Source organism: Mustela nigripes, chromosome 16 (assembly GCF_022355385.1).
Source record: "Mustela nigripes isolate SB6536 chromosome 16, MUSNIG.SB6536, whole genome shotgun sequence".
Classification (NCBI taxonomy): Eukaryota; Metazoa; Chordata; class Mammalia; order Carnivora; family Mustelidae; genus Mustela; species Mustela nigripes.
Genome location: NC_081572.1, coordinates 58387434 through 58410260, shown reverse-complemented (window position 1 = coordinate 58410260; position 22827 = coordinate 58387434). Strand labels below are relative to the sequence as shown.

At 44.9% G+C, this 22827-nt stretch overlaps 1 long non-coding RNA gene across 3 annotated transcripts in view; it reads right to left on the bottom strand.

Annotated features, from left to right (window-relative positions):
* Positions 1-22827, bottom strand: part of LOC132003863 (uncharacterized) — a 56547-nt gene that overhangs the window by 8818 nt on the left and 24902 nt on the right. The window lies entirely within an intron of this gene.

Here is a 22827-nt window from a genome sequence, read left to right as displayed (position 1 = left end):
TTCTGCTCTACCTCTCTTGGAGCCCTGAGCTACCACATAAAGAAGCCCTGCTGAAGAGACTGGCCCCACTAGCCCCTTGCTGCTCTGGACACCTTAGCTGAGGAGCTACACATGGAGTGAAGCCATCCACATCCTCCAGGTCCAGTCCAGCTGGCCCAGAGATGAGCAGAGATGAGCCGCTCTTGCTAATCCCTTGGCCAATTACATCATCATGAGCCAATAAATAAATGGTGATTGTTGTTTTAAGCCAGTGAATTTGGGGAAAGTTTACGATATGGCCGATAGGGATGAGAGCAGACAGAGACACAGAGATGCCTGGAGGGAGAGTAAAAAACCGCTGGAGTTTTATCTTTCCAGTTCATTCCTCCTGTAGGCTCAAAACAGCCCCTTTCCTTCCCTGAGTTAAACTGAACAAGTCTCTGTTCCTTGCAACAAAGACAGGCAGGCACATATGTCCTTCCCCGTCCTTTCTTTTCTCGGGTGTTTTCGTCTTCCAAAGATTCTGGATGAGCATCTCCTATTTCTGCTCTCCACATTCATCCCCCTTTACTGAGTAACAGCCCTTGGTTTTTAAAAATGGTTTGTGGCGAAATGCATCATGCAAATAGAAGGGGAATAAAATCATTTGTGCAATACAGATATTAATAGGGCATACAATCACATGGCCAGTTTGAGATCTAAAACATGGCCAGTCCTCCTGGGGCCTCTGTCTGCCCCTCCTCGGTTGCAGTCTCTTCTCTACCTGCAGCAGTGACCTCTGTGATGACTTCTGTGTCGATCATTTCCGTTTTCCCTTTCAGCTTTCTACCCACATAGGCATCTCTAAGTATCTACTACGTTTGGAAAATCTGAGCAGCAGGCAGCCCTCAAGGACTGTAAGGAAAGGCTGATGCCACCATTGTTGGACAGAAGCTCATGGAGAAGCATGGACCAGGTTTTAGGTGTCTGGCCAGGAGCGGGAGGGTCAGGGGGTGACAGTTCTGCATTTTCAGTTCACCATGTTCTTCCCTTCCAACATTTCTAAATGACACATGCAGAACATCAGGCAGCGGGACATGCAGAAATGAGCCGGAACTTCACAAAAACTCGGGTCGGACTCTGGGCATTCATCCTTGGCTTAAGGTTAGTGTGGTGGTAGCGGGTTAATAAGAGACATGGCAGCCTGTGGTCACAGTGCTTCGATTTGAACTGTCACCTTCTGCCTCTAGGGCATAGCTGCCCCCTTGGACTCTCCCACCACTTTTACCCTAAGGATCCCCTCCACCTCTCCCCTGGCTCGGATGCCGATCTGAGGTGCCCCCATGCCTTCTTGTTCAAGAAGCACAGCCTCCAGTAGCTTTGCTCTGAGTGCATGGGAGGGAAACACTTTGAAATCTGGCATGTCTGAAATGTCTTTACTCATTTTCATATCTGATTGATAATTCAGCTGGGTGAAGAGTAGTAGGGTGGAAACCACTCTTCTTCAGCATTTTGAAGGCGCTGCTCACTGTCCGCTTGCTCCCAGCATTGGCTAGCTAGAGCACTCAAAGACAAGCCTCACTGTCCCTCCTCTGCCCACGACCCTTACATTTCTCTCCACCCCCGCCATATTGTAGGATCTCTTTGCCCCAGTGTTCTGGAATTTCATGATGAGTATCTTGGTGGGTCTCTTTTCATCCTTTTCTCCTGGGCATTTGAAGGACCCTTTCGATTTGGAACCTCAAGTCCTTCAGCTGTGGTAACTGCTTCTGTTTTGTTTCATTGATGACCGCTTCCCCCTCTCTCTTTCTAGAACTCTATTATTCAGATGGTGAATCTCCCGGGCTTCTCGTTTTCTCTCCCATTTCCCATCTCTTTGTCTTCCTCAAGGATTTCCTCAAACTGACTCTTACAGTACATTTTTCAGGTCTACTCTCCTGCTTTAACTTTGAAGGGCTCTTCTCTTGAAGTTATGATTTCATCGTCCTCTTCTTATAATATGAGTGCAATACATTCTTATGCCTTTATGAATATGTGAGTGATAGATTTACAGAGTTTTCAAATACCTATATTCTGTGGGGTTGTTGGTTTTGGTTTTGTTTGCCTCTGTTTGGGGCTGCTTTTGATGTCCGAAGGAGCCTCTGCTTCTTCTGAGAACTGCCTCCTCTCACATTCTCAACCCACATGAATGGGTTCACCATTTGCTAATTCTTTTGTTGTGTATAATATGTTTTACTTGGCCAAGCCTTGGTTTCCTCATCTGTTAAAATGAGGACAGGATCTATTTCCACAGAGTTGTCAAGAGGATTAAGTGAAATAATACTGAAGACATGAACTGTGTGTCTTTGGGTGTGGGGAGACTGAACTGCCCAAGGTCACACGTCTTATCATAGAACTCAAACTCAGATTCCTAATCTGACATGGAATTAGTACTCAATAAATTTTAGCTATTGACATTATTTCATATTTCAGTTGGAACCCACACCATCTCTCAGCTGAAGAGAGAAAGGAGTACATGACCCAGGCCCGGTGAAAGAGATTTAGCACTGGGATTTCGGCTGGAATGATTTGGAAGGAGAGACTCTTTTTCTGTAATATAACCGCAGAGCTGCTGGTAGGCCCTCTGATGGCTAATTTTACATGTCAGCTTGACTGGGCCACAGGATGCCCAGGTGGGTGGTTAGACATAATTTCTGGGTGTGTCTGTGAGGGTGTTTCCAGACGAGATCAGCATTTTAATGAGTGGATTGAGCAAAGCAGATGGCCCTCCCCAGTGTGGATGGATGTCATCCAACCTGCTGAGGGCCTGAGGAGAACTAAAAGGTGGAGAAAGGTTGAGTTCATGGTCTGCCTGACTACTTAAGCTGGAACATTCATCTTCTGCTGACCTCAGCACTCCTGGCTCACAGCCCTCCAGAACCAGCCTGGATTTACACCATCAGCTCTCCGGCCCCAAGGCCTCCAAACTACACCCCTGGGCTTTCCTGCCTCTGTTTGTCTGGAGAACTCTGATGCACCTGTTTAACGACACTTGCGGAAAGTGTACCTGAAAATAACACCAACACAAAATAAGACTGAACTAAGAGACGGAAGCACGTTCCTGAAGACGACCCCTGAGCACCTGTGTCCAGCCTGCCCGAAAGCATTCTACTTCCTGACCTCCCAGGATTATGGATCAAGATATTCTTTTTCTTTCTCTTAAATCACTTTTAGTTGAGTTATTGCAATAGAAAGAATCCCTTGTAACACAGAAACTGGAGAATACACTGCTTCAGAGCCATGATTTCACTTTGCATATCACTATCATATTTTCATGGTGCTCTTTTGCAACATTACTTATGTCTGATATTATAATCTCTCCTATCAAGCCCATATTAGGGCAGACAAATTATTTTCAATTTTTCAGTGCTATAAATAACAATGAAATGAATGTCCTTATACCAAATTTGTGCATATATCGCAATTATTTCCTGAAAAGAAAATTCCTAGAAGTGGAACTTCTGGGTCAAAAGATATGAAGACTTTGGCCACACAGAGTGAAAGTGACCCCCAAAATGCGATGCCAATTTACTTTTACACCAGAAACACAGGAGAATGCCTATTTCCTCTGCCTGCAATGGCTAGTACCTTTCTTTAAAAATATATATGTATATATGTATTTATTTATTTGACAGAGAGAGGGAGAGAGAGCACAAGCAGGGGGAAAGGCAGGCAGAAGGAGAGGGAGAAGCAGGATTTCCGCCGAGCAGGGGAGCCCGATGCAGGCCTTGATCCCAAGACCCTGGGACCATGACCTGAGCTCAAGGCTTATGCTTAACCAACTGAGCCACCCAGGCACCCCAGCTAGTATCTTTTTTTTTTTAAGATTATTTATTTATTTATTTGTCAGAGAGAGAGCGAGCGAGAGCGAGCACAGGCAGACAGAGTGGAAGGCAGAGTCAGAGGGAGAAGCAGGCTCCCTGCGGAGCAAGGAGCCCGATGTGGGACTCGATCCCATGACGCTGGGATGATGACCTGAGCTGAAGGCAGCTGCTCAACCAACTGAGCCACCCAGGCGTCCCGTATCTTTTTTTTTTTTTTTTAAGATTTTATTTATTTATTGGACAGAGAAAGAGATCACAAGTAGGCAGAGAGGCAGAAAACAGGCTCCCCACTGAGCAGAGAGTCCGATGCGGGGCTCGATCCCAGGATCCCTGGATCATGACCTGAGCCAAAAGCAGATGCTCAAGGTACACCCCCCCCTTCGGTAACATTTTATTCAGGAATCCTGCAACTATATTCTGAAGCTGGTTCTTCTGGTATTTCTATCCTCTCAGGTTTCATTCTAACGTCATAAAACGAAGTAACAAATGCAGAGGTTTGAGGAGGGACAAATCTGAGTTTGGGTCTGAGTGATTCGATGGTCCATTTAATCTTCCTAATGTGAAGAAGGGCACCCTGTGGGAAGGGGGACGACTGAATCCCACAGAACCTGGGAAGGCTCAGTCCTTGCAGAGTCAAGACACCACAAACGCTGTGGGTAAGACACAAGGCCAAGAGGAGGGAGTTCTTCAAAGCGAGGCACTAGGGGATCAGACCACCAAACACCTCCCTAGCCCACCTATACCTGCTTGCCATGGGTCTTCCCACGGCAAGATGAGAGCACACGGAAATAACTGGGGGAGGAGGGGTGTGCTGAAAAAAACTTTTAAAATACACTTCTTGACAAGGTGAACAGTCGTGTCCTTCTTCTGATGTTTCTTTGATGGGAAGGAAGCTTAGTCCCTATAAGGTTCCAGGTCTCAAGGACAATGGAATGCCATATCTCGTTGGTAATTACGGGTAGAATAAAATGGGAATGCCTCACTTAAGCCATTTATTTTCTTCTTGGGGCCCAGCACGACTACAGAGACCACGAGTGCTCAGCTACTGCCCTCCAAGCTTTCAGTTGTATGGAGAGGTGTGGGGAGGCCCCGTGTGGCAGATGTTCTCCTTACTCTGGGTTGACCCAAGTTCACCCAAAACATAAAGGCTTCAAACAAACATTTTATTTTGCTCACGGATTCTGTGGGTCTGGAATTCAGGTGGGGACACAGCAGAAAGGGCCCGTCTTTGCTCCATGATCTTTGGGGCCTCAAGTGGGAAGGCTCGCTGGCCGGAAGACCCATCTGCTAGAGGCTGGGTTCACATGAAGCTGCCTTCACGCTCATGTCCAGCACTAGATGCTGGCTGTCTGCTGAGACCTCTGCTGGAGCTACTAACGGTGGCACCAACACGCGGCGGCCTCTTTCTATGGCCCAGGCTCAGATGTCTGACCCTGCAGCTCAGGGCTCCAAAAAGGAGTGTAGAGCCAACAGAGGCGGAGCTGCAGCATTGTTTCTGACCTGGTGCCAGAATTCAAACAAAGTCTCCATCAGACTCCACTGGTCACACACGGAGTTACAGACCCGCCTGGGTTCCCTGGTTATCTCTTCATACAAGGTCCAGGGCGAGGGGGAGACACATACCCCACCTTTCCATGGATTTGTGGACATGTTCTAAAACTGCCCCAGGGCAGAATCTTAAGGACCCTAAGAACTGGTACGAGGGACAGAGAAACAGACAAGGAGCAGCTCTCCAGAGCTACGCGGCTTCTCCCAGCTGTACCTCCAGGTGACCGTGGGCAACAGAAGGGAACTCAACTGTCTCCCACAGCGACCATCTCAAAGGAGGGGGGGAATGGGGGACGGGGGCAAACTCTCCCAGCACCCTTCCCCCATCCTTCTGATACTACCCAAAAGCTAGTCGCACAACCAATCCAACCACAGTTTCTTTTAGGACTTTGCCCAAACCAAGAAAACCTTTCTTCAAGAACTGGACCTTTTTCAGGATAAAAAGAGGTGATATAAGTCAAGGGCTTCTCTCTGTAATGGTCTCTCCTTTATTATCAAGCCAAATTAGAACTAAGAGATATTCACAGTATCTACAGGAGTTTCAACCCTCCCCACTGAGATAAATCTCTTGTTTCTCAACCTTCAGGTATTTTGGGTGCTTCCCTCCCGTTTCTTGGAAGTGTGCCTCTGGGCTGAGGGGGAGCAAGCACGCAGATCCTTCCAAGGGACAGAAACGAGGGACAGCGACAGCGGCGACGGCCTCCTCGCTACACCTGCGAACGCCTACTCACGACTGTTCTTTCATGGGGGACGGCCAGGGGCCAGTTCGAGGACAACTCCCTCTTCTTCTTGAATAGGCACAATAAAGTGGAAGTAAGCACAGCCACATAGGGTGTACAGTCAAAGAAGAGAGTTCCAGTGGGAATTCTGCAAACAGCCACGGTCCTGGATGCTGCAACATCTGTTCTCTGCGAGGAGGGTAGGACCCTGCGGCTACCGGGGTACACGTACCGTCGGTCATCTCCACCTTTTGTTCCATGAGGGAGAAGCAGTTTTATGGGGAATGTCAGGCGGTCTTTAGGCTCATAAAAAGGAATTCTGAGAATCATGAGGTGGAATTATTTTGAGTGCCAGTTACAGAAACTCACAGAAGCCAGCTTATGTTGGTGAGGGAAAGCGTGCTGGAAGGGCCCTGGTGTTAGGCAGAGCTACATCAGGGTCTCCAAAACAGGTGCAGAGAAGGCCTGGACTGGGACCCAGGAAGTCCCCTTCACCTCACTGGTCTGAGCTGGTGTCTCCTGGCCTTCCTTCCAGATTCCTGGCAATGACCGGCCAAACCCTAGTCAGGTGCTTATCTCTGCAGCAATGAGCTGCCCCCAGGAACAGGGCGTGAACCTGGCTCCTCTCCTGGTTCCCCTGGGGATGAGGGAGGTGAGGTTCCGAGAAATCTGGGGAGGGGAACAGCGCAGTAGATAAGCAAACCCTCTGGGTGACTCAGAGCCCCCAAGCCTCACAGACACAGAACTTAGAGAAGGAAAAAAAAAAAGTGGGGAATGGGCAGACTTCTTGATTTGGCCACATATTCTTTTTTTTTTTTTAAAGGTCGCTACTAAAAATTATGTTAGATTTATTTTAAATCAACATAGGAAAACTATCACTTTATGGCCCATAAAAAGAAATTTCACCTATATTGGATGTATATTAGTCATAGGTTATTAATTTTATAATTAAAATTCCACGGGGACGCCTGGGTGGCTCAGTGGGTTAAGCCGCTGCCTTCGGCTCAGGTCATGATCTCGGGGTCCTGGGATCGAGTCCCGCATCGGGCTCTCTGCTCAGCGGGGAGCCTGCTTCCCTCTCTCTCTCTCTGCCTGCCTCTCCATCTACTTGTGATTTCTGTCAAATAAATAAATAAAATCTTTTAAAAAAAAATTCCACGTATACAGTACATGGACTTGTTTTTTCATATTCAATATACAATGGGTATATGCATGGCACACAAAAAAATGAGGGATCGTAATTGAAAGCCAGAGCCCTAGCCCAGTCCATTGCCACTTCTCACCCATCTGTTACCTCCATATCACTGAGTAACATGTCTGTGTTCTTTATCTAGCTTTAGACATTTACAGCTAGGATGGCCAAGAATGCAGATCAAACTCACCATCCTTTCACTACTTGTATCATTTAAAATTTTTTACTTCTGGGATATTTAAAAGATAAATTGTAACTTCTATTTTTTGGTCATAACTGGTTCACGTGTTGCCTCTTGATTTGCCTCTCAGATGAAGAGAATTCCTCCATCTACAGTTCTTTCTGCTTCTCATCAATCCTTTTTTGGCAGTTATAATCTTTTACTTTCATGTTGTCTAGGTGGATTAAAATTTACACTGCTGAATATTGAAGTTTTTGGCCAAGATGAAAAGCAATAAATATTAATTCTATGACTTAGAACCATGCTACTTGCACAGGCAGCAGTATCCTGAAGCCAAACTTGATTTTCTGTGGGCCAGTGGCCACATATTCTCGATGCTCCCCTGGGGGCGGATGAGGCTGGATTCTGTCCTAGGAGTAACCAGCATCCTGGCCATTTCTCATCTGGCGACCAGCTGCCCCATGAGGTGGTCTTCTCGTCACAAAACCATACTCGCTGAGGCTCCTCCTTCCCAGTGCCTTCCAATACCACCTGTGTGGGCAGTGGGGTCACGCAGCTAGCCGGGTGGAAGCCTGGAGGCACGGGGGACCCCCCCACCTGGGAAAACCCTCCTGAGAATGATCCAACCGCGAGAATTCTGAATGATTCAGATCCACTGGTGGTAGTGTGGCCAGGGAACGGGATGCAGGTCACAGCAGGCAAAGGTGTATGGATTCCGACCCTGCAGTGGGACCCCAGGCACCTTCAGCCAGGGCGAAGGTGTAGAGAAGCTGAAGGAGTCAACAGACCTTTAACAGATGATACCAGCAGGGCTTGGCAGAGGGAGGAGGCAAGAGCGACTCCCAGATTCTGGCTGGCACGACTGAATGGGTGATGGACAGGATCCACGGGGCTGAGAACACTGCACCAGGACCAGGATCCGGGAGTAAGATGATGAGTCGGGTTGGACATGTTGAGGCTGAGGTGCTTCTGTAAGGGCATCCCTGGAGGAGAGAGTGGGCTGACCCCCACCCCGACACAGTGCTCTAACCCAATGGAATCTTGTGCCACAGCCTCCTGACTGCCCTGCCCAACTCCGATGGCCTCCTCCATTCCACTGACACACCAACTGCCAGGAATGTTCCAAAACGGCACTGCCCAGATTGAAATTTTCATTCATTTCATGGTAATATTTCCCAGCAAGGCACACACACCTGGTGTTTCCCTGGTACATCAGACTGAACATGACAGAGGGTCAGATATTATCTAACCTGCCGCTGGCATAAACAGGCATGATCCTAAAAATCTCCACTTTTAACTCTCCACCGTCCACAAACCTGCTGTGTGAGATCTCCCTTCTATACATCTGGATTACACGACAACCTGTCACTTTCTTTTAAAATTTTTATTGAACCTGAAGATGCATGTAAGAAAGTACACCCTGGGGGACATGCTCAGTGAATTTTCACAAACTGAAGATAGCTGCATCATTAGCATCTAATCCTACAGGTTTCCGTGTCACTCTGGCTGTTAGAACAATGACAGTTTTGGATATTAATAGGTCTAATCTAGGACCAAATGTCTACTTTTCATCCAGTTCAAAGCTTATTCCCTTTCCCCCGACCAAGGCCTAAGACTCAGAAACTCATTAAAATTCTTGTCCTGAGAAGCCCTCCACTGCGCTTCCTGAACAGCACGAGGCAGCCTCATTTCTTCGGGAGCAGTGCCCCAAGTCTTTACAAATGGTTCTTTCAACACCACCTAGCTGGACTACACAGAACCACTGACTCCTCAAAGAAATGACTCTGGAAGGGTGCCTGGTGGCTCAGTCGGTTGGTGTCTTCCTTCGGCTCAAGTCATGAGCCCAGCGTCCCGAGATGGAGCCCCGCATCAGGCTCCCTGCGCAGTGGGAAGTCCGCTTCTCCCTCCCCCTGCTCTTGGGCTCTTGCTTGCTTTCTCTCTCCCCCTCTCAAATAAATAAATAAATAAATAAATAAATAAAATATGATTTAATATATATTAGATTATATAATAATATATAATATTAATATAATATATTAATAAATAAATTATAAACAATATAGAATAATGAATTAATTAATATTTATAATAATATATAATATAAAATAATAATATAAATAAATAAATAAACGAATAAAAATTTTCGAAAAATGACCATATAGTTTCTTCCTGATTGAGCCTTTCCTTCCGTTAAACGTATATCAGAAGAGAACTAAAACTGATCAATGCAAAAGAAATGCCAGAATTAGAAAATTGGAAAGTCACCATTCTGGAATCCCTAATGAAACAACAGATCTAGTGGGAAGCATGTGGCCATGAACTGCAAGGAAAGTCATTAGGTGAGGGGCCGATGGGGTGAGCTCCGGCGGAGGGATCGAGCTGATCACAATTAAACGCAGACTAAACTCAGTGATGAAGTCCAGCATTCGTAGAAGAGATTCAGCCAAATACCATGTTCCTTCTGATACGACGCAACAGGAAAACCACAGTTCCATCTGTCAGGACTTTTACCAAAAGAAAGAAAGGGAAAACTGCATCCAAGTCTAACCAAACTTCTAGATCTATTACCAGAAAATTACAGAAACGCACTACACCACGTTGTGAGAATGCTGTCAGTCCAGTCCAGCTTGTGGGAAATTCTACAGAACACGTGGCTCAATTTTCCAACAAATATAAAGGCACTTAGAGGTGTGAATTAAAAGGGATAGTGCCAGAGTTTCTGAGGGGGGTGAAGAAATGGTTCTGTAACCTGAGTGTGGTAGGAGTTACATGAATCTACCTATGCGTTAAAATATAATTATATACCCAAAAGTCAATTTTACCATATGATATTTACTTTTTAAAAGATTATTTGAGAGAGAGAGAGAGAGAGACTGAGCAGGGGGAGGAAGAGGCACAAGCAGACTGTCCTGAGCGCTGAACCCCAAGTGGGACTCAAGCTCACAAGCCCAAGATCATGACCTGAGCCGAAACTAAGAGTCAGACACTTAACCGACTGAGCCACCCAGGCTCCTCTACCATATAATTTAAAAACAAAAAAAAATTTCAGCAGCATGAAAGGTTACAAAAGGGACTAAGAAGGGATGCCTGGATGGCTCAGTCAGCTGGGCATCTGCTTTCCGCTCTGGTCATGCTCCTGGGGTCCTGGGATCAAGTTCCGCATTGGGCTCCTTGCTCAGTGGGGAGCCTGCTTCTCCTTCTGCCTGCTCGTCCTGCTTGTGCTCTCTCTCTCTCTCTCACTCTCTCTCTCTGACAAATAAATTTTAAAAATCATAAAAGAATAAACTGCGGAGAACTACTAGAGATTACTAAGAGACACAAGTCGAGCAAATACAGCATGCAGTCCTGTTTGACTCTGGATTAAAAAAACGGACTTTTTAAAAATTAGAATTCAATTTCATTAACAGAAATTATATTATTAGTTTCAGAGGTGGAGTCTAGCAATTCATCAATTGCATGTAACACCTGGTGCTCATCACAGCGTGTCCCTTCCTTAATGCCCATCACCCAGTCACCCCCTCCAGCAACCCTCAGTTTGTTTCCTAGTTAGGAGTCTCTCATGGTTCTCTCTCTCTGATGACTTCCCATTCAGTTTTCCGTCCCTTCCCCTATGATCCTCTGTGCTGCTTCTTATACTCCCCGTATGAGTGAAACCATATGATAATTGTCTTTCTCTGATTGATTTATTTCACTCAGCATAATCCCTCTGGTTCCATCCACATTAATGCAAATGGTAAGTATTCATCCTTTCTGATGGCTACATAATATTCCACTGTATATATCAATCACACCTTCTTTATCCACTTATCTGTTGATGGACGTCTTGGCTCTTTTCACAATTCGGCTATTGTGGATTACTGCTGCTATGAACATTGGGGTGCACGTGCCCCCTTCTTTTCACTACATCTGTATCTTTGGTGTAAATACCCAGTAGTGCGATTTGCTGGGTCATAGGGTAGCTCTGTTTTCAACTTATTGAGGAAACTCCATGCTGTTTTCCAGAGTGGCTGCACCAGCTTGCATTCTCACCAACAGTGTAGGAAGGTTCCCCCTTCTCTGCAACCTCACCAAAACTTGTTTCCTGTCTTATTAATTTTAGCCAATCTGACTGGTGTGAGGTGGTATCTCACTGAAGTTTTGATTTGCATTTCCTTGATGCCAAGTGATGTGGAGCACTTTTTCATGTGTCTGTTGGCCATCTGGATGTCTTCTTTGCCAAAACGTCTGTTCATGTCTTCTGCCCATTTCTTGATTGGATTATTTGTTCTTTGGGTGTTGAATTTGGTAAGTTCTTTACAGATCTTGGATACTAGCTCTGTATCTGATATGTCATTTGCGAATATCTTCTCCCATCCCATAGGTTGCCTTTTAGTTTTATTAACGGTTTCCCCTACTGTGCAGAAGCTTTTGATCTTGATGAAGTCCCAATAGCTCATTTCTGCCCTTGTTTCCCTAGCCTTCAGAGACGTGTCTTGCAAGAATTTGCTGTGGCCGAGGTCAAAGAGGTTTGCTGCTTGTGTTCTCCTGTAGGATTTTGATGGATTCCTGTCTCCCACTTAGGTTTTTCATCCATTTTGAGTTTATTTTTGTGTGTGGTATAAGAAAATGGTCCATATTTAATTGCATCAAAAACTGTAATACCTAGGAATGAACCTAACTGAAGAGGTAAAGGATCTGTACTCAGAAAACTGCAGAACAGGCATAAAAGAAATTGTGGAAGACACAAAGAAATGGAAAAACATTCCATGCTCATGGATCGGAAGAAAAAATATCGTCTAAATGTCGATGCTACCAAGAGCAATCTACACATTCAGTGCAATCCCTATCAAAATACCATCAACATTTTTCCCAGAACTGGAACAAATAATCCTCAAATTTGTATGGAATAAGAAAAGACCCTGAATAGCCAGAGGAGTGCTGAAAAAGAAAACCAAAGCTGGTGGCACCATGATACCTGACTTCAGGCTCTATTACAAAACCGTCATCATCAAGACAGTACAGTACTAGCACAAAAACAGACACGTAGATCAATGGAACAGAATGGAGAACAAAGAAAGTGACTTTTTAAAAGACTTCTTTAAAACACTAAGGACACTACATCTGGAATGAATGATGTACTATATGTTGGCTAATTGAATTTAAATTTAAAAAATAAAACACTGGGGAAAATGTGAATGTGTACTGACAAGTAAAGAGCATGATGCCATTATACAGCATGGTGTGATAAATGAGATGCTGATAATAAAGCCCTTATCTGTGAGACAGACTTCAAGGTGAAGTGATGTGATGTCTGGGATATCTGGGATGTCTGGGATGTGCCTTCAAATACACACAGTATAGTAAATGCATAGTGGATGACAGAATGAAGCAGAAGAGGGGGTTTTGTCTCTTTGTTCAATCTGTGCCCTCAATATCTACCTATTGGGGTGTGTGGCACACAGTGGATACTCAGCCAACATTAGCTGAATGGAGGAATAGCCCATGTGAGTTGTCACTCCTGTCACTGCCTGTTCCCCAAACTGCCACGACACACGGCTCTACCAACCCTTCTCCGTCTTAGCTCTCCTGTCGCCCCTAACTCCTCTGGCAGCCAGCCCTGCCACTGCTTGTTTGTGAACCCAGGTCTAAAGTCATGCTCGGTTTGCCTTCAGCTCAGGTCATGACCATATAGTCTCTTCCTGATTGAGCCTTTCCTTCCTGGGATCGAGCCCTGTGTTGGGCTCCCAGCTTAGTGGGGAACCTGCTTCTCCCTCTCCTCCTGCCTCTCCCCCTGCTTGTGCTTTCTCTTCCTGTCTCAAATGAATAAATAAATAAAATCTTTTTTAAAAATTAAAAAAAGAATAAAGTCATGCTCAGGAACACCTGGGTGGCTCAGTCGATTAAGAATCTGACTCCTCAGGGGCGCCTGGGTGGCTCAGTGGGTTAAGCTGCTGCCTTCAGCTCAGGTCATGGTCTCAGGGTCCTGGGATCGAGTCCCGCATCGGGCTCTCTGCTCAGCAGGGAGCCTGTTTCCTCCTCTCTCTCTCTCTCTGCCTGCCTCTCTGCCTACTTGTGATCTCTCTCTGTCAAATAAATAAATAAAATCTTAAAAAAAAAAAAGAAAGAATCTGACTCCTCAGATACACTCGTTAGATTACTCCTTTCTGCCCGTGGACAGAGCCGAACAAGCATCGCTCAAGTCTCCCCTCCCACCACCGTCATGTCCAAATCAGAGTCTCCCAAAGAGCCTGAACAGCGGCAGAAGCTCTTCACGGGAGGTCTGAGCTTTGAAACAACTGATGAGGGTGTGAGGAGCCATTCTGAGCACTGGGGAGCACTTACGGACTGTGTGGCTATGAGAGATCCAAACACCAAGTGCTCCAGAGGCTCTGGGCTTGTGACATATGTCCCTGCGGAGGAGGTGGAAGCAACCATGAATGCATCCACACAGGGTGGATGGAAGATTGTGGAACCAAACAGGGCTGTGTCGAGAGAAGATTCTCAAAGACCTGGTGCCCACTTAGCTGTGAGAAACATTTTTGTGGGTGGCATTAAAGAAGTCACTGACCGAACATCATCTAAGAGATGATTTCGAACAGTGTGGGAAATCAAAGTGACTGAGATCATGACTGACCAAGGCAGTGGCAAAAAGAGGGGTTTTGCTTTTGTAACATTGGATGACCCTACTCTGTCGACAAGACTGTCATTCAGAAATCCCATCCTGTGCATGGCCACGGCTGTGAAGTGAGGAAAGCGCTCTCTAAGCAGGAGGTGGCTCGTGCTTCATCCGGCCAAAGAGGTCGAAGTGGTTCTAGAAACTTTGGTGGTGGTCGTGGAGGTGTTTTGGTGGGAATGACAACTTTGGTCATGGAGGAAACTTCACTGGTCGAGGTGGCTTTGGTGGCCGTCAAGGTGGTGGTGGATATGGTGGCAGTGGGGATGGCTATACCGGATTTGGTAATGATGGAAGCAACTTTGGAGGTGGCGGAAGCTATAATGATGTTGGCAAATGCAACCATCAATCCTCAAATTCTGGACCCATGAAAGGAGGCAATTTTGGAGGCAGAAGCTCTGGCCCTTATGGTGGTGGAGGCCGATAATTCACCAACATGGCTATGGTGGTTCCAGCAGCAGCAGGAGCTACGGCAGTGGCAGGTTTTAATTACTGCCAGGAACAAAACTTAGCAGGAGAGGAGAGCCAGAGACGTGACAGAGAAGCTACAGGTTACAAGAGATTTGTTAACTCAGCCAAGCACAGTGGTGGCCAGGCCTAGCTGCTACAAAGAAGACATGTTTTAGACAATACTCATGTGTATGGGCAAAAAAACTCGAGGACTGTATTTGTGACTAATTGTATAACAGGTTATTTTCGTTTCTGTTCTGTGGAGGGTGTAAAGCATTCCAACAAAGGGTTTTAATGTAGTTTTTTTTTGCACCCATGCTGTTGATTGCTAAATGTAATAGTCTGATGATGCTGAATAAATGTGTCTTTTAAAAAAACAAAAAGAATCTGTCTCCTGATTTCAGCTCAGTTCATGGTATCAGGTCCTGAGATCAAGCCCAGCATCCTCCACACTCAGCACCGGGTCTGCTCAAGGTTCTCTCTCTGCCCCTCCTGTCATTCTCTCTCTCTCTCTCTCAAAATAAATAAATAAAATCTTTTTTTTTAAGATTTTATTTATTTATTTGACAGAGATCACAGGTAGGAAGAGAGGCAGGCAGAGAGAGGAGGAAGCAGGCTCCCCACTGAGCAGAGAGCCCGATGCGGGGCTCAATCCCAGGACCCCGGAATCACAACCTGAGCTGAAGGCAGAGGCTCAACCCACTGAGCCGCCCAGGAGCCCCAAATAAATAAGATCTTAAAAAATAAATAAATAAAGTCATGCTCAGATAGAAGGAAAAAGAAAAAACTCATCGTCTTCATGGGTACCGTCTCCTCCCAAAGTTCAGTGCTCAGGCTCAACACAAGTTGTGCCTTTTCTTTTATGGCTTTCGCTACACCTGTGAGCTCAGAGCAATGTGGCCCTGCCTATCTCCACGACGGCACCCTCCTACTGTCTTCGACCATGAATCCTACACCGCAGCCCACAGACCACTTACCATCTACCATGAGCACGTGACGTATCAAACTTCTCCATCTTTGCACTCGGACTTCCCTCTGCCAAGGACACTCCTTTCTCCTTAAGTGGCTGGTGAGCTACAATCATTCTTCAAGAGTCCGTCCAAACATAAACTCCCCTCTGAAGACTCCCCCTGACTCCCCCATCTCTGTGCTTTCACACCTCTATTAGAACTCTTGGGCATTTTATTTTCATTGTCATTATCAGGCTGCTTCCCCCGATCATAACAACGTCTCATCACGTGCTAACCCAGTGCTTACTAGTCACAAGTCCGGTCACTTCACATATACTGACCTTTGATCCTCAAGGAAAGTCATAATATAGCTGCTGTAATTTCCCCAGTTCTACAAAGGAAGAAATGGAAGCACAAAGGAGATGAAACAGCTTTCCTCAAGCCACATCCAGTAATAATAGTATAGCAGATGCAGATAATCTGGACAGTCTGCATCTTTTTTTCCAACTCTCCCAAGACTGCTCTTTAATCCAGTGTTCCCCAAACTGCTTTTTGTGATGCAACTGTTTCAAAGCCTAGGTCCCTATACATTCCTTTATGTTTTTTTTAATTTTTTAACTTTTTAGGGGTGCCTGGGTAGCTCAGTGGGTTAAAGCCTCTGCCTTCAGCTCGGGTCATGATCCCAAGGTCCTGGGATCGAGCCCCGCATCGGGCTCTCTGCTCAGCGGGGAGCCTGCTTCCTCCTCTCTCTGCCTGCCTCTCTGGCTACTTGTGATCTCTGTCTGTGAAATAAATAAATAAAATCTTTAAAAAAATAAATTTTTTAACTTTTTAAAGTAACTCCCAACCCCATGATCGAGAGTTGCATCTCTACCAACTCAGCCAGCCAGGTGCCCCTCTTCATTGTGTTTTCATCTGCTGATTGATGTGTGCCCTGGTGGGGAGCCAAGCTACAGCCCACCCTGTCTTACGTGGCTATCCTCTGCTGCCAGAAGGCCAAAGCTCACAAGCTAGTGGGGCTGTCAGTGGACAAGACCCACACGTTCCTTTATTCTAAAGGACTCTGTAATAGCCAGGGACATTGTAAGAAATATGTAACAGATAATCTCTAATCTTGTTAAATACTTTTATCCCCTCTATCGTTAGGTAGCATCTGTTTCTCTCCAACTTGAAGTTCTGCTGGGCCTGCAGCCTTGGATCTCTACTGCCTACATTTGGATCTCAAAACAACAGTTGTTGACTGTCCCCCAAAAATGCAATCGGAGAGGGGCACGTGGGTGGCTCAACTGCTTAAGCGGTTGACTCTTTATTTCAGCTCAGGTCATGATCTCAGGGTCATGGGATCAAGCCCGGTGTTGGGCTCTGCTCTCAGTGCACAGTCTGAGAGTCTCTGTCTCCCACTCCCTCTGCTCCTCCCCCAACAACTATAAATAAATAAATAGGCATGCGATCAGAGAGATTCCTGAGTCGTGGCTGGGCACACGGACCCATCAGCCTCCCCTGCAGGGAACTGTGGTCATGGGGCAGAGTGCCCACTCCTGACAGTGACCCCACACTGCCTCTCCCACATGAGCAACCTCCACGGGCTCTGGTGTGAGGCTTCCCGGATGTGTTTATCTAGAGAGCACATTGTCAGTTTTAAGAAATTCACTAAATGACCACAGGATTCAAGATGTGTACTATGTGGCCGAATTTCAAAAGGAAAAAGGAATTAAAGGCCAAAAGGAAGGCCAAAAGAACACAGGGAGGAAGGAGGAAGGGAGAGATAAAGAGGGACAGAGAGAGTGAGGAAGGAAGAAAAGGAGGAAAACTGGTCCCCAAATGCAAGAAAGGACCAAATCTGAAAATTAAAATCTACAAAATATTGTGTGCAACATTACCTAAATGAAGAGGTATACCACGTTGAGAGCTCAGAAGACTCAGTATAGTGATGTCAATTCCCCCAAATTGATCTATAGATTAACACAATGCCCATAAAATACCAGACAGCTGTTTGTTTGTTTGTTTTTTTAAATATTTTATTTATTTATATGACAGACAGAGATCACAAGTAGTCAGAGAGGCAGGCAGAGAGAGAGGAGGAAGCAGGCTCCCCGCCGAGCTGAGAGCCCAATGCGGGGCTCGGTCCCGAGCCAAAGGCAGTGGCTTTAACCCACTGAGAACCCAGGCACCCCAGACAGCTGTTTTGAAGAACCAGACAGCCTGAATCTCAAATTTAAATAGAAAATCAAAGCATCTAGACTATTCAAAAAAACTGGAAAAATAAGAGCAAAGTTGGAGCACATATACTACCTGACTTTGAAGACTCACTACAGAACTGGCTAACCATAAAGCTAATCTACTCTGTTATTATTTATTAACATAAGTTAATGTATGGAATAATAATATATATCATTAGCAATGTGATATTGGCACAAGGATTGACATATAAATCGATGGAAGAGAGTCCAGAAATAGACTACACAAAAATAGTCAATTGATCATCAACTAAGTCTCCAAGGTAATAAGGGTTACCTTTGCAACAAGAGGTGCTAGAATTACTTGATACTCAAATGCAAAAGAGTGGATCTCACCCTTACCTCATACCACATGCAAAGATAACTCAAATTTTTAAAAAACCTCAACACAAGAGTTGAAACTATAATACTTTTACACAAAAAATGTAAGAGAAAATTTTTTAAACTTTGATTTGGGTGAAGTTTTCATAGGACAAAAAAATATCAACAATAAGAAAAAAAAGATAAGCCAGACTTCATCAAAATTTAAAAACCTGCTCTCTTCAAAAGACACTGTTGAGACAATGAAAAGCCACACCACAGACTGGGAGAAAATATTCGTAAAACGTATATCAAATAAAAGAATTGTCTCCAGAAAATATAAAGAACTTTTATAACTCCATAATAACAAGACAAACAACTCAATAAAACAAAATGGGCCAAATATTTTAATAGACACATTACCAAAGAAGATCTGTGAATGGCAAATGAGCACATGAAAAGATGTTCCACGTCGTCAGTCACCAGGAAAATCAAATTAAAACCCGAATGACTAAAACTTAAAAGCCTGTCAATACCCAGTGTTGGTGAGGATGGACAGCAACTAGAGCATGGCTGGTGGGAAAGGAAAATGGCACAACTGCTTTGGAAAACAGTTTGACAGTTTCTTGTAAAGTTAAACATACAATTACCATATGATTCAGCACTTGTACCCCGAGGTGTTTATCCCGAGAAATGAAAACATATGCCCACACAAAGACTTGACGATGTATGTTAACAGAAGCAGTAAATCACGTTCAAAGCCAAACACTGGAAACAATCCAAATCTGTGTCAACAGGTAATCAGATAAACAAATTGTGGTATTTCTATACAATAGGATATTACTCCCCCCAAAAAGGAAGGGACTAAAGATGAAATAGAAATAGATACACATGTCCCTGTTCTTCGCACTAAGTAAGAACATTACCTAGAAAACACACATGCACAGACTCTAAAAGGTAGAGATAAGAAGAAAGACTGGCTAGGGACCTCGGGACCTCAGAAATGAATAAATAAATAAATAAATAAATAAATAAATAAATTTATTCAAATAAATGAATAAAATATTTTTAAAAATAAAATAAAATAAATTTTAAAAGAAATAATTCCTTTGTGGGTTTTTTTTCTCAGAAATGACATGGTAGTGAGTTTGGGGTTTTTGTCTCATGTATCTGAGTCTGGATGCTGGAGAAACTGCCAACCTGGGAACACCAACAGATACAAACAAACAAAAATCACCAAGAAATTTCTCTGGCCAAAGGAAAAAGAAAGGGGCAAACTAGCAAGATGGAGAACTTCTAGACACAATTGGTCTATGCCAGCTGAACACCATGAAAAGGACCACAACCCCATCACCACCCCCATCAGCAAATACTGAATGGACAGTCCCAACCTCTACTCTTGTCTGGCTGTCATGAGGCATCTCTAACATCCCCTCCTGTTGGGGTATCAGACAACACTGGGTGGAGAGCAGGGACTTTCATCCCTACGTGGTGTTGATAAGGTTGTCCTTCAAAAACATCAGGGGAGACCATATGGGGATCCTAGACTTCCACCCCCACCCAGCCTTAAAAAGGTGCCACTCCCACCCCACCGAGTCGGAGGAGGCCGACTGGATTGGCGGCGTGGATGAAAACACATGCCACGGAACCACACAGACCCATTGCACCAGCGTCAGCTTCCTCTGTGAAACTGTCCTAGAGCTAACAGCAATATGTGCATGGGACCTCTTTGTCCTCTTTGCAATTTCCTATGAATTTATAAATATTTCAAAATAAGAAAGCCTTTTTAAAGAAAGGAACAACTGATACCCATAGTAAAGTGGATAAATTACAAAGACATTATGTTGCGTGGATACAAAAGGATATATGAGGGCGCCTGGGTGGCTCAGTGGGTTAAGCCTCTGCCCTCAGCTTAGGTCATGATTCTGGGGTCCTGGGATCGAGCCCCGCATCGGGCTCTCTGCTCAGTGGGGAGCCTGCTTCTCCCTCTTTCTCTGCCTGCCTCTCCACCTACTTATGATCTCTCTCTCTGTGTCAAATAAATAAAACCTTTTAAAAATCCCAAAAGGATATATGATATATGATTTCACTTACATATAACCCTAGATACGACAAATCAAATCTATGGTGACAGAAGGCAAACCAGTTATTGCCTAGGGCCAGGGAGGTTGGCTGGTATGGGGCACAAAGAAAGAGAAATATTTTGAAGTAATGAAAACATTCCAGTATTTATGTGATCATAAATATAAGAATGTATAAATCTTTCAAAACTCATGGGAATTATAATACCTGCATTTTATTGTACATAAACTAAACCTCACCAAAGTTGACTTAAAATTACTTCACAGTAGGGACTCCTGGGTGGCTCAGTTGGTTAAGCAGCTGCCTTCGGCTCAGGTTATGATCCCAGCGTCCTGGGATCGAGTCCCACATCGGGCTCCTTGCTTGGCAGGGAGCCTGCTTCTCCCTCTGCCTCTGCCTGCCATTCTGTCTGCCTGTGCTTGCTCTCTCTCCCTCTCTCTGACAAATAAATAAAATATTTAAAAAAAAAAATTACTTCACAGTAAGACCAAAAAAATCCTGTCATAATTTCATGAAGAAAAGAAAAAAATTCTAATATACAGTAAAATATGTAATTGTACATTTTTGCTATAAAATATGGCATACTTGGCCATCTGAGTACCAACTGGCTGAGAAAGTCAAGTCCAACTATAATATCCCATATGCGCACAGAAGCCTTACTAACATAGGTACTTGGTCTGTAATACCCTCCAAAGTCACATCCATACACTGGATACCCTCCTGTTATCCTCGAAGACTGACAGGTGGACATCTAATGGCCCATTTGCGTAGAGGAGCACGCAGATGTGTACTCCACCAGACAACACAAGGTGACCACAGCTGCAAATACAAGGAGGGCAAAAGGATTCCTCAATATTAAGATTTCTCATACAATCCGCTCCCATCACAAGAGACTGAGAGGCCACGACTGCTTAAAGTATTCTACTTATCCAGTATACAAAAGTACAAGGACACCACCAAGTAACTCCAGAGAAAACCCCCAACCTAAAAAAATTTCAAACAAGTTTCAAAATATGGGGGACAGATTCTCTGTACTATCTTTGCAATTTTTCTGTGAATCTGAAACTATTTTTAAAATTTAAAGTTTATTTTAAGAAAAGAAACAATTCTTGGGGTGCCTGGGTGGCTCAGTGGGTTAAGCCTCTGCCTTTGGCTCAGGTTATGATCCCAGGGACTTGGGATCGAGCCTCGAATCAGGCTCTCTGCTCAGCAGGGAACCTGCTTCTCTCCCGCCCCACCTGCCTCTCTGCCTACAAGTAGGTCAACAGGTAATCTGTCAAATAAATGAATAAAATATTTTTAAAAATAAAATAAAATAAATTTTAAAAGAAATAATTCCTTTGTGGGTTTTTTTTTAAAGATTTTATTTATTTTAGAGAGAGAGTTGGAGAGAGGCAGAGGGAGAGGGTCTCAGGCAGACTGTGCACTGAGCAGAGCCCGATGTGGGGCTGGGTCCCACATCCCTGACCTGACCTGACCAGCTCCCTGACCTGAGCTGAAACCAAGTCAGATGCTTAACTGAATGTGCCACCCAGGCACCCCAAGAAATGATTCCTTTGTAAAATAAACCGCTGAGTTGTCTTTTCATTGTTTGTTTTTTTTAAGTTGGTGACACTGTGGCCTGAGCAGGAGTTATGACATTTCTGGAACACACATCAGTGGAACCTTAATAATGTCACTGACTTCACATGCCACTTTTCGATGCTAGGTGGAAACCACAACTACTCACGGATGGACGCTTTCAAGTGGATTTGTGGGAGGGAGATTTGGAAAACTGTACCCAAAATACACACCCCCCCAAAAAACATACTGGTTAGCAACTGCCACTGCTCACAAAAACACCTCCAGATGCCAGGAACAATGGAAAAGGCAACAAGTGTTACTACAGAATTAACATAAAGGAGTTGGCCAGTGGACAGGTGCTCTCTTCCTAGAGATGTCTTTATCTGTGCACAAATACAAACCGAATGGGAGAAGCCAGACCAAGGTGACCTACTTTTTTTTTTTTTAAGATTTTATTTATTTATTTGACAGACAGACATCACAAGTAGACAGAGAAGCAGGCAGAGAGAGAGGAGGAAGCAGGTTCCCCACTGAGCAGAGAGCCCGATGTGGGGCTCGATCCCAGGACCTCGAGATCACAACCCGGGCCAAAGGCAGACACTTAACCATCTGAGCCACCGAGGCGCCCCAAGGTGATCTACTTTAAATGACCTCCTCTAGGAGAGCAGATGGACACCCTTCCCAAGCTTGGGGGGGGGCAGGCAGCAGGACAGAACTTGACCCCCCAAAAAACAATTCTTCAGGGGGGAAAAAAACAACAACACAGGATTTCTCCTTCTGAATACATAAGGGAAAAAAGTGAAAATTTAAGGTCAATCACTGGGTAAACAGTTTTCTCAAACCCAAATGCACTGTCTTTTAAATGCTCCACCTCATCCAGAGAGGTTCTAGAAACATAAAAAAAAGCCAGCAGATGCCAAATTCCTGCCCCTGAGAGAAGTTCCCAAGCAACTAAGAGAAGAGAACCATCAGGAAAAGGACAGCAGGAAGAGAGCAAGAAGTTCACTTCACGTCCAAACTCACATAGGCCCCCAGGCCGTCTGGGGAGAGTGCTGCTCAAAGGCTGGCCCACGGTTTTAAGTCCGATTTCTCGGACCCAGGACCCCTGTGCAGAAACTGTGCCCCTGCCTTA